The 8,986-nt window shown below is 38.5% G+C and overlaps 1 protein-coding gene across 1 annotated transcript in view; it reads left to right on the top strand.

Moving 5' to 3' along the window:
- Positions 1-3,156: 3,156 nt before the first annotated feature.
- Positions 3,157-8,986, top strand: part of RCBTB2 (RCC1 and BTB domain containing protein 2) — a 55,362-nt gene continuing 49,532 nt past the window's right edge. The window contains exon 1 of the mRNA XM_021689432.1: positions 3,157-3,363. The gene's annotated coding sequence lies outside the window, so the exon portion shown is untranslated. The remainder of the gene's footprint in view (positions 3,364-8,986) is intronic.

Raw genomic sequence — 8,986 nt, 5'->3', positions numbered from 1 at the left:
GAAAGAAAGAAAGAAAGAAAGAAAGAAAGAAAGAAAGAAAGAAAGAAGAAAGAAAGAAAGAAAGAAAGAAGAAAGAAAGAAAGAAAGAAAGAAAGAAAGAAAGAAAGAAAGAAAGAAAAAAAGAAAAGCTCCAATCTACAATACTATATCATGTTTTCCATCTTTAAACTAAGATTTCTAGTTGCATTTTAGATTAAATCACCACTGCAGGACTGAACAATTCATATACTCCAACCACTGTCAAAGTGTTGTGGAGAAATAGAAGTTGACTAGCAAGAAGGTCTAAGAATACCACTTCTGAGGCAGAAGAAAATTATGGAAAGAACTGAGTTTAGCCTGATAGCTTTTATGCCCAGTTCATAACAGAATAGGTTTCTAGATTTCTAGAAATAGGATTACTATGTCAACTTTTGTTCATATTTAATGAACTATCAAAATTCAGGTTGCAATACAAAAAAAGGGGTTCCAATGTATGGTCCCATCAACAATACATTATATATATATATATACACATTTTTAAGGATTTTATTTATTTATTTGAGAGAAAGAGAGAGCAAGAGAGCACAAGCAGGGGGAGCTGCAGAGGGACAGGGAGAAGCAGGCTCCCCGCTGAGCAGGGAGCCCGATGTGGGGCTCGATCCCAGGACCCCGGGAATACGACCTGAGCTTAAGGCAGACGCTTAACCGACAGAGCCACCCAGGCACCCCTCATCAATACATAAAAGTGCCTGTTCCCCACACCTCACCATTAGTCATTAGGGGAATGCAAATTAACCACAATAAGTTACTAGCACATATCTATTAGAATGTCTAAAATTTAAAAGACTGACCGTATTGAGTTTTGGTGAGGATGTGGAGAAACTGGAATTCTCATATATTGCTCATGGGATTGTAAAATGGTTCAGCCACTTTGGAAAAGATTTTAACAACTCTTATTCTTACCATGTGATCCAGCCCTTCCACTCCTAGGAATTTACTTAAGAGAAACGGAATTATATATCTATACAAAAATTTATACACAGATGTTCACAGCAGATCCAAACATCCATTAACAGGTACACAGATAAATTATGTTGTATCCATGCAGGAGAATACTAATGAACAATGAAATTAAGGAATGAACTATTATTGATACATGTAACGACATGGATGAATCTCAAAATCATTATGCTAGTTGAAAGAAGACAGATTAAAAAAAGAGTACATACTGTATAATATTACTTATATAAACATTTAGAAGATATAAATAAACAGAAAGTAGGTCGTTTTTTGGAGAAAGGAACAGTGAGGATGGTGGTGGTAAGATTGCAAATAGGTATGAGGAAACTTTTGGGGGTAACACATGTTCATTATCTTGATTATGGTGATAGTTGCCAGGGTGTGTACACATGTTAAAACTTAGCAAACTGTACACTCTAAATATGTGCAGTTTATTGTTTGTCAATTATACCTCAATAAAGTTGTACATATACATATATACACATATAGACATATATTATACATAGGTATGTATAATATTATACCTCATTAAAGCTGTATATATAGCAATTGATAGATGGATTGATAGATTGAGTGCTTACCATGTGCTAGGCAGGCACTGTTCTGGATGTTGAAAGTTCAGTGGTGTCAAACAAAGTCCCTGCCTTCATGGAACTTTCCTTCTAGCAGAAAGACATTACCCACCTGCTTGGCAAAAAGTAAGTAACTGTATAAATAATAAAGAAATGGGATACCAATATTTTCCTTTATGGTTTTTCTCCTCCAATGAAGAACAACATAAATGAAAATGGCAAAATTCAGCGTAGCAATAAGATACTCATATTTTTCATAATATCAGAAACAGACTGCTATTTTGATTGTTAAGGTACTCAAGTAAAAACTATTAACCAAAGGTTAAGTACTCCTTCCCCACCAAAAAATCTGGTTACCTAAACTTACTTCTAAATACCTTCTGGGCTAAAGAGGACATGAGAATTGAAAGTATACTCTTCAGAAATGATAAAAATGCGAACATCCTGTGGGTTGTAGTCAAAATAACACTCAGAAGAGAACTTATCGCCTTAAGCACATGTGTTTAGAACACAAATTTTCTAAGCACTGACTCAAGAAGCTAGAAAAAGAACAACATAAATTCAAGGAACGTTGAAAGAACAGATCAATAAAAATAAAAGCAAAAAATAATAAAACAGGAAGAAAAGTAGACTGGATTAACAATGCCAAAAGCTGATTATTTGAAGAGAGCAATAAAACAGACAAACGTATGAGAAGTCTAATAAAAAGAAAGTTGAGAGAGAAACAGAGCGAGAAAGAGAAAACTTGGTAGATATGAGATTCAAACATGCCTTGACTTGAAACCCAGTTCATCTTGAGCAAGTTACTTGACCTCTTTAAGCTTAAGTTTCTCATTCACAAAATGAGGACAGTAACACGGTGCTTATTTCATGGGGTTGTTGTAAGGATTAAATTAGGTCATCTACAAAGGTTCAGCACAGGGCCTTACACATGATATGCATACAGTAAATATTATGACTATGATTGTGATTAATTGTGCCTCGTACTTGGTACATTGACAGTACTCAATAAATGCTAGTTCCTTTTCTCCTTGTTGCCATAGTTCCACACATCAAATCATTTCCCATCATTCATGTCTTATCACTAATTTATTTCTAAAGTCAAATCAGCTCAGGGCAAATGAGATATGCTAAGACAGTAGCTTGGGGGGCAATGCTGAAAACATCAATGTTTGTCTGAAAATAATTTTGACACAAGATTCCATACTCTTCGTGTGAACAACAGAGAAATGCATGGCTCAGAGGTGTTGGCTTTCCGGCATTATTGCCAAAACACAATTCTCCCTCGCAGGATGTATGCAGACAGGGATCCCCTGTATCCTCCAAGGCGGGCTGGAAAGAGTGTCCCTGGTATGAGAATAATAAATCACCTTCAAGTCCCAAGCACTGAAGACAAAATAGGGAACCAGTGAGCTTTCTGAGGATTGTCTATTTGGGGCAGGGATCTCTCTGAGCTTATAGGGAGTTGAGGGAGACACATCTGAACCATGAGCTAGTTTGAGTTGCCCCACATGGAACAGGAAAAGGAGGAGCTGAGGCCATAGGAACCAGGAAGACTGGTTAAACTAGGACCTGGACATTCTGATGCATGAAGTAGGAGGAAGTCCTGGGTCACAGATGGAGATGACAAGTGGTGGAAGGGTTGAAAACAAGGGTTTGTGGAGAGACAAAAAGGACACTGAAGCCCAGAGCTGAGCCAGAGAAGAGCTACTGTCAATCCTAATCATAGAGAAGTCCAAAAGAAAGCCCTGTCAAAGCCTGTGGAAAGAGACTGGAATTGAAGTGACTTGAGGTAAGAGATGAGTATAAGAGAACCTCAAGTATAGCCACAGTCGGGCAGCATCTTGTCACCTCTTCCTGGCTTCTTGATGGTGTATGTCCTGCCTATCTTGCAGCCCTGCTGTAAACTATTGACTAATAATTGATTCCTAATTTGCCTAAAGTCTTACTCTTTATTTTTTTCCTTCTATATGCTGCTTGGGAAGTCCTCTGGGAATAGGATTGATAGCCATTTGGGTGGTGATGTTGGGACAAGGGTTCAGTACATGGACCATATACCAGGCTAGGTGGTTCTAGGGAACAGGGTGAGAAATTTTCTACAGCCCTCCCTCCTAATTTTAATTTTAGGAACCCCGAAAGGTGGCCTTACCTCAACTCATGACACAGGCAATTATTTAAATGTACAAAAAGAGTTAGAAATTTCATTTTGTTCCTCATTGCACTGTGATATATATGACTTCATCAGTCCAGACTATACTACTAAGCTTTAGAAACATTACACCAAGCCTTGCAAAAATGAGACAATGAGCTGGTTTTCAAGTGTTCTCTAGTGACTTGGGTCTGAGACATGAAACCCTGGCTAGGAACTAGCACACCAGATAGGAATCTCAGAAGGGGGCAGGATTAAATAGAACCAGTTCTAAAGAGTAGAGTCTCAACAAAGTTTCTTCTAGGTGGGACTCTTAAACTTTCTCACTGACCCATGCTTTGTATTTTCACTGGTTGGGACAGCATTCTTGACCCAGAGCAAATCTAAGATCCTGATTCTTGAATGGCTTGGCAGCGAGACAGTCCCAGGATTTCCCTCCAGGTTGCAGATATGCTACAATATTTTCTCAGACCAACATTGGTTCAGGCTGGAGGGGTAACATCAGTTTTGAATTCCTGTTGTTGCAGAGAAGTCAGAGGCCTTGTCTGACCTTTGACTAGTCTTCAATACAGTCTGTCCCCTCAAAGCAATTTGGGTGAAGAGCCAATTACACAGGAAGGCTATAAATGACCAGGTCTGCTCCAGAAGTTATAAGAACACTCCCAGGTGAGGGTGTGAGGAATAACACTTCACTGAAGGAACAGGGAGAAGATGTCAAGGCTATAATATGGCTTTGGGATTGATGGCCTACTCTATCTACACTGGGGTCAAGGCCGTATCCCTATCTGTAGTGGGAGGTAGGTCCTACTGTCAGTCATCAGGGGAGTGGCTGGATCTATCAGACCACACAACAAACCGGCAGATGACTTGGAACAGAGTTTCATCACTTCCATGCTGGCTTCCAGGAAGAAGCAAATGGTTCCTCCTTCAAAGCTCTGACCCAAGGGTGGATAGAAGAAACCTTGTTCTCAGTTTCCCATACCCCAGCTGAGACAAAGTAAATCCTGCTGAAGACTCCACTGATGTTAAGAGAGAACAAGAGAGAGGCTATATAAAGTATTGGCTTTCTCCCTCCTTTCTTCTCTCCTCTCCATCCCAAAATCACTGCTCAAATTCCAGCTTGCATTGTCTCTTGTCTGGACTCCTGCAGCCACTTCTCCATTTGTTTCTTTACATCCTTCTGTCCCCCCATGCCATCCTGGTGACTGTATCTGATCTCTGTTTAAAATTCATCAATGTCCTCAAGGAACTGCCTTTCTAGATTCATCTCCAGCCTCATCTTCCCGCATGTTTTCAGGGCATTTCCCCACTATAGCTTGGGAGGTCCAGGAGAGCAAGGTTATCGCCTTCAGTGAAGTTGCCCCATTAACTATGGTAATACAGAGCATACAGCACGTGAGCCATAGAGAGTTGTTGGTTCTATTTCCTTTGATTACTGTCATGGTTGGCATAGTCCTGGCTTCCTGTGCTGATGCGCTGGCAGAACCAGCCACATAAAGGATAATTAACAGTAGGAAAAAAGGCTCTTCTTCAGTTTTACTCTGCAGGCCTAGATTTTTTTTTAATATCGTTTTGTTTTTAAGAATATGCAGTTTCTTGGGAGAATTAAGTGTGCCAAAGAAATTGAAATTTCTTTTTATTTTATTTTATTTTATTTATTTATTTATTTTTTAAAGATTTTATTTATTTATTTGACAGAGAGAGGCACAGCGAGAGAGGGAACACAAGGAGGGGGAGTGGGAGAGGGAGAAGCAGGCTTCCCGCCGAGCAGGGAGCCCGACGCGGGGCTCGATCCCAGGACCCTGGATCATGACCTGAGCCGAAGGCAGACGCTTAACGACTGAGCCACCCAGGCGCCCCGAAATTGAAATTTCTTAAATGTAGGCTAAAGGGAAGCTACTTCTTATTCTTATCACAAAGTGAAAATTGTGCCAATTGTATTTTCTTGGTGACTGGAAAATGTCTCTAATAAAACTCATGTTTTTCTGAAAGTTTTTTCTTCAACAGGATGATTATGTCCCACTGGGCTCAACAGTATTGTTGATTATAACAATAAGATACCCAAAGGAAAAAAAAAAAAAGTCACAAAAATTTTCAGATCAGGAAATGCTTAAAATGTTTCCAAAAAATGTTTACCAGGAAATGTTATTCCAGAATCAAAACATTTCCTGCATGATGATTATACTATGGAGAAAAATCATGGGATGTGATGCGAGTTATGGGGTCTTATAAAAAAGAATTTTTAAGATGGGATATATTTTTTTAAAAGAATTCATTATAAGTAACATGAGAGAAGTGAGAATTGCCCAGAATCATACTTTCCAAAAAGTTTATTATTTACGTAAAAATTTAAGCCTTATACCTTATAGAAAAATACAACAAATAAAGTGGGAATTCACCAATCTCTCATCAGTCAGAAATGACCACTCTTAATACTTCAATGAACTTAATTCCAGGCAAGTCTCGGTGTAAATACATGCGCTTATGTCAATCTTATGTAAATAGTTTTAACAATGTGTACTATATCAGCAACATATCATAGATAGCTTTCTCTGTCAATAAGTCTAGATCGGCAGTATTAATGTTCATAACTGTGCCTGTGTATCACATGTATCCACGGGGATGTTCCAAGTTTGAGTAGCAGCTCTCTAAACATCAAGTCCTCATGTGATATATGAAAAAAGCTGGGGTCGGAGGGATGGGGGAGAAGGGGGCACCTGAGGGGGTGGAGGGGTCTTTCTTGGAAGTGATCTTCCTCATAGGTGTCTACAGTCAGGACCAGTCATATGCCCACCTTAAACACTGCCAAATGAGAATGAATTAATAAGATAGGGTCAGTCAAGCTAGGATTTCTTCTCTGTGACTGACTGCATTACTACCTAAACAAAAACAGGGTTCTGAGCAAGAAAAAGGAGATGAAACACAAGAAGCAAGTTTAAATCCATGAATTCACAATGATACCAACAAACAAACTCATTCGGTCACCATTGGAGCACGCTAGGGAAACAACTCATTGTTTTGAAAACTGGCAAATTAAGAGAAAGAATCATGTTTGTCCTATATCACCGGGAAATCAAATCATTGAGGAAAGTATTTCCCCTCTATAGACATATTCCAGCTAATAAATGAAGAAGAAATGATAGAGTTAGGATTTCACCATTTAAAACATCTACTGAGGGGTGCCTGGGTAGCTCAGTCGTTGAGCGTCTGCCTTCGACTCAGGTCATGATCCTGGGGTCCTGGAATTGAGCCCCGCGTCGGGCTCCCTGCTCAGCGGGAAGCCTGCTTCTCCCTCTCCCACTCCCCCTGCTTGTGTTCCCTCTCTCGCTGTGTCTCTCTCTGTCAAATAAATAAATAAAATCTTTTAAAAAAATAAGAAAATAAAAAATAAAACATCTACTGAATTACATTAGTATCTAATTCAGTATATCATATTCAGTATAGCATGGATATAGGCATTGAGTATCAACAACTTTTAACATTGCAGAAACAATCCAACATTATATCCCTCTCAATGGAAGGACACAACACCATCTAAGAAGTCATCTTGCCAAAAAGTAAAAAGTAAAACCTGAATATAATCAAGGTTCTAGGTTACTAATTCATGGGAAATATGGAGACTGCCTTCAGGAAATTCCAGATTTTGGAAGATCTAGAGGACAAAGAACCTGATGTCTCCAACAAATACATTGCAAGGAAACAAAAGGTGCTGGAGAGTTAAAAGAAACTTAAAAGACATATCAACCAATTGCAACATGTATACTTTGAGTCCCAAGTCACTCAAACTTTAAAAAAAAACATGGTACTTGTAAGATAAACTGAACTCTGAAAGGATCTTTCATGATCAAGGAATTAGTGTTATTTTTTGAAAATATCATAATAGTATTTTGGTTGTTTTTCAAAAGAGACTCCTTATCTTTAGGAAACATCCACTGAAATACTTACAGATGAAATGATAAGATGCTTCAAAATAATACGGTGGTGGAGAGAAGTACTGATAAGACAAGTTTGGCTGTGAATTGCTAATTGATGAAGCTGAATGATAGGTGCATGGGGACACACTAATCATTCTGTCTATTTTTGTATATGTTTGAAATTTCCCCTAATAAAAAGTAAAAAAGAAAAAGAGAGAAAGAAAGAAAGAGAGAGGAAGAAAGAGAGAGAAAGAGAGGGTAGCTTTTAGGTGGACAATCAATAGTATTTGCCATACTTTATCTAACTAGTTTGTTGTTGCTTTCTACTTTTCCCACTTATAAAAATGCTATACACCTTTCTGCATATATCTTTTCATACTAATAAATTCCTAAAGGCAGGATTATTGAGTCAAAGGACAAATTTAATACCTAAAGTCAAAGCCTTCCAAAGGGCTCTACCAAACTACACTTTCGAGATTTTAGAATTATTTAAATAAAGTCAGTGAGAATTTTATTAAGACAATGTTACACTTATAAATTAATTTTAGGAAAATTGGCATCCTTATATTATCGCGTCTTCCTATCTACAAATAGCATGTTTCTCCATTTTGCCTTCCTTTGTCTCAGTAGTTTTATAGTTTTCTTCATACTGATTTTTGTGTATTGATTTTGTAGCTGGCTGCATCACTAAACTCTATTATTTCTAAAAGTTTTTCAGTGTATTTTCTTGGGTTTTTGAGGTATACATAGGTCATGCCAAAAGTGGGAAAAACTAAAGTGGTGTTTGACAAGGAAATCCAGAAAAACCCAAATCCTGTTCTTGACCTTCTTTTTTCTAAAGTCCCCAAGAAAAATAAATACACATGCACGCGCACGCACACACACACACACACACACACACCCCTAAAATGAACAAACAAAAATCAAACCAAACCAAACGAAAACAATGGAGCAAGGCAAGTGATCACTATTATCTGATGATTTGCCCTGGACTCTAATGTTAAACTCAGCAAATTGGGCCATACCAGTACACTATATATGCCTACATGGTTTAGAACAAAAGCAGGCCATGAAATCTTCCCTGTTTATTTCTACCTTAGAATCCCATCCTCAGTTGTGGCTCTTGCCCCTGCAATGCCAGGAGAAAGCTGTGCAAGAACAAAAAAGTATTTGCTCCAAAGCTTGGGGCAGTTAGACTACATCACTGAGCTTGTCTTGCCTTTCAGGCACAAGGAATGAAAAGCCACAAGTGGAGTTAATATGTTGGCTATCTCCCAAGAGGGGGGCTCTGACATTGTTTCCTCAAGCCCTATTAAAAGAGTCACAAGAGCCCTTCCCAGTACCTCCACTGG

The sequence above is a fragment of the Neomonachus schauinslandi genome, chromosome 3 (genome assembly GCF_002201575.2).
Source record: "Neomonachus schauinslandi chromosome 3, ASM220157v2, whole genome shotgun sequence".
In the NCBI taxonomy this organism is placed as follows: domain Eukaryota; kingdom Metazoa; phylum Chordata; class Mammalia; order Carnivora; family Phocidae; genus Neomonachus; species Neomonachus schauinslandi.
The sequence above is the reverse complement of the archived record's forward strand: the minus strand, read 5'-3'. Positions and strand labels throughout refer to the sequence as shown.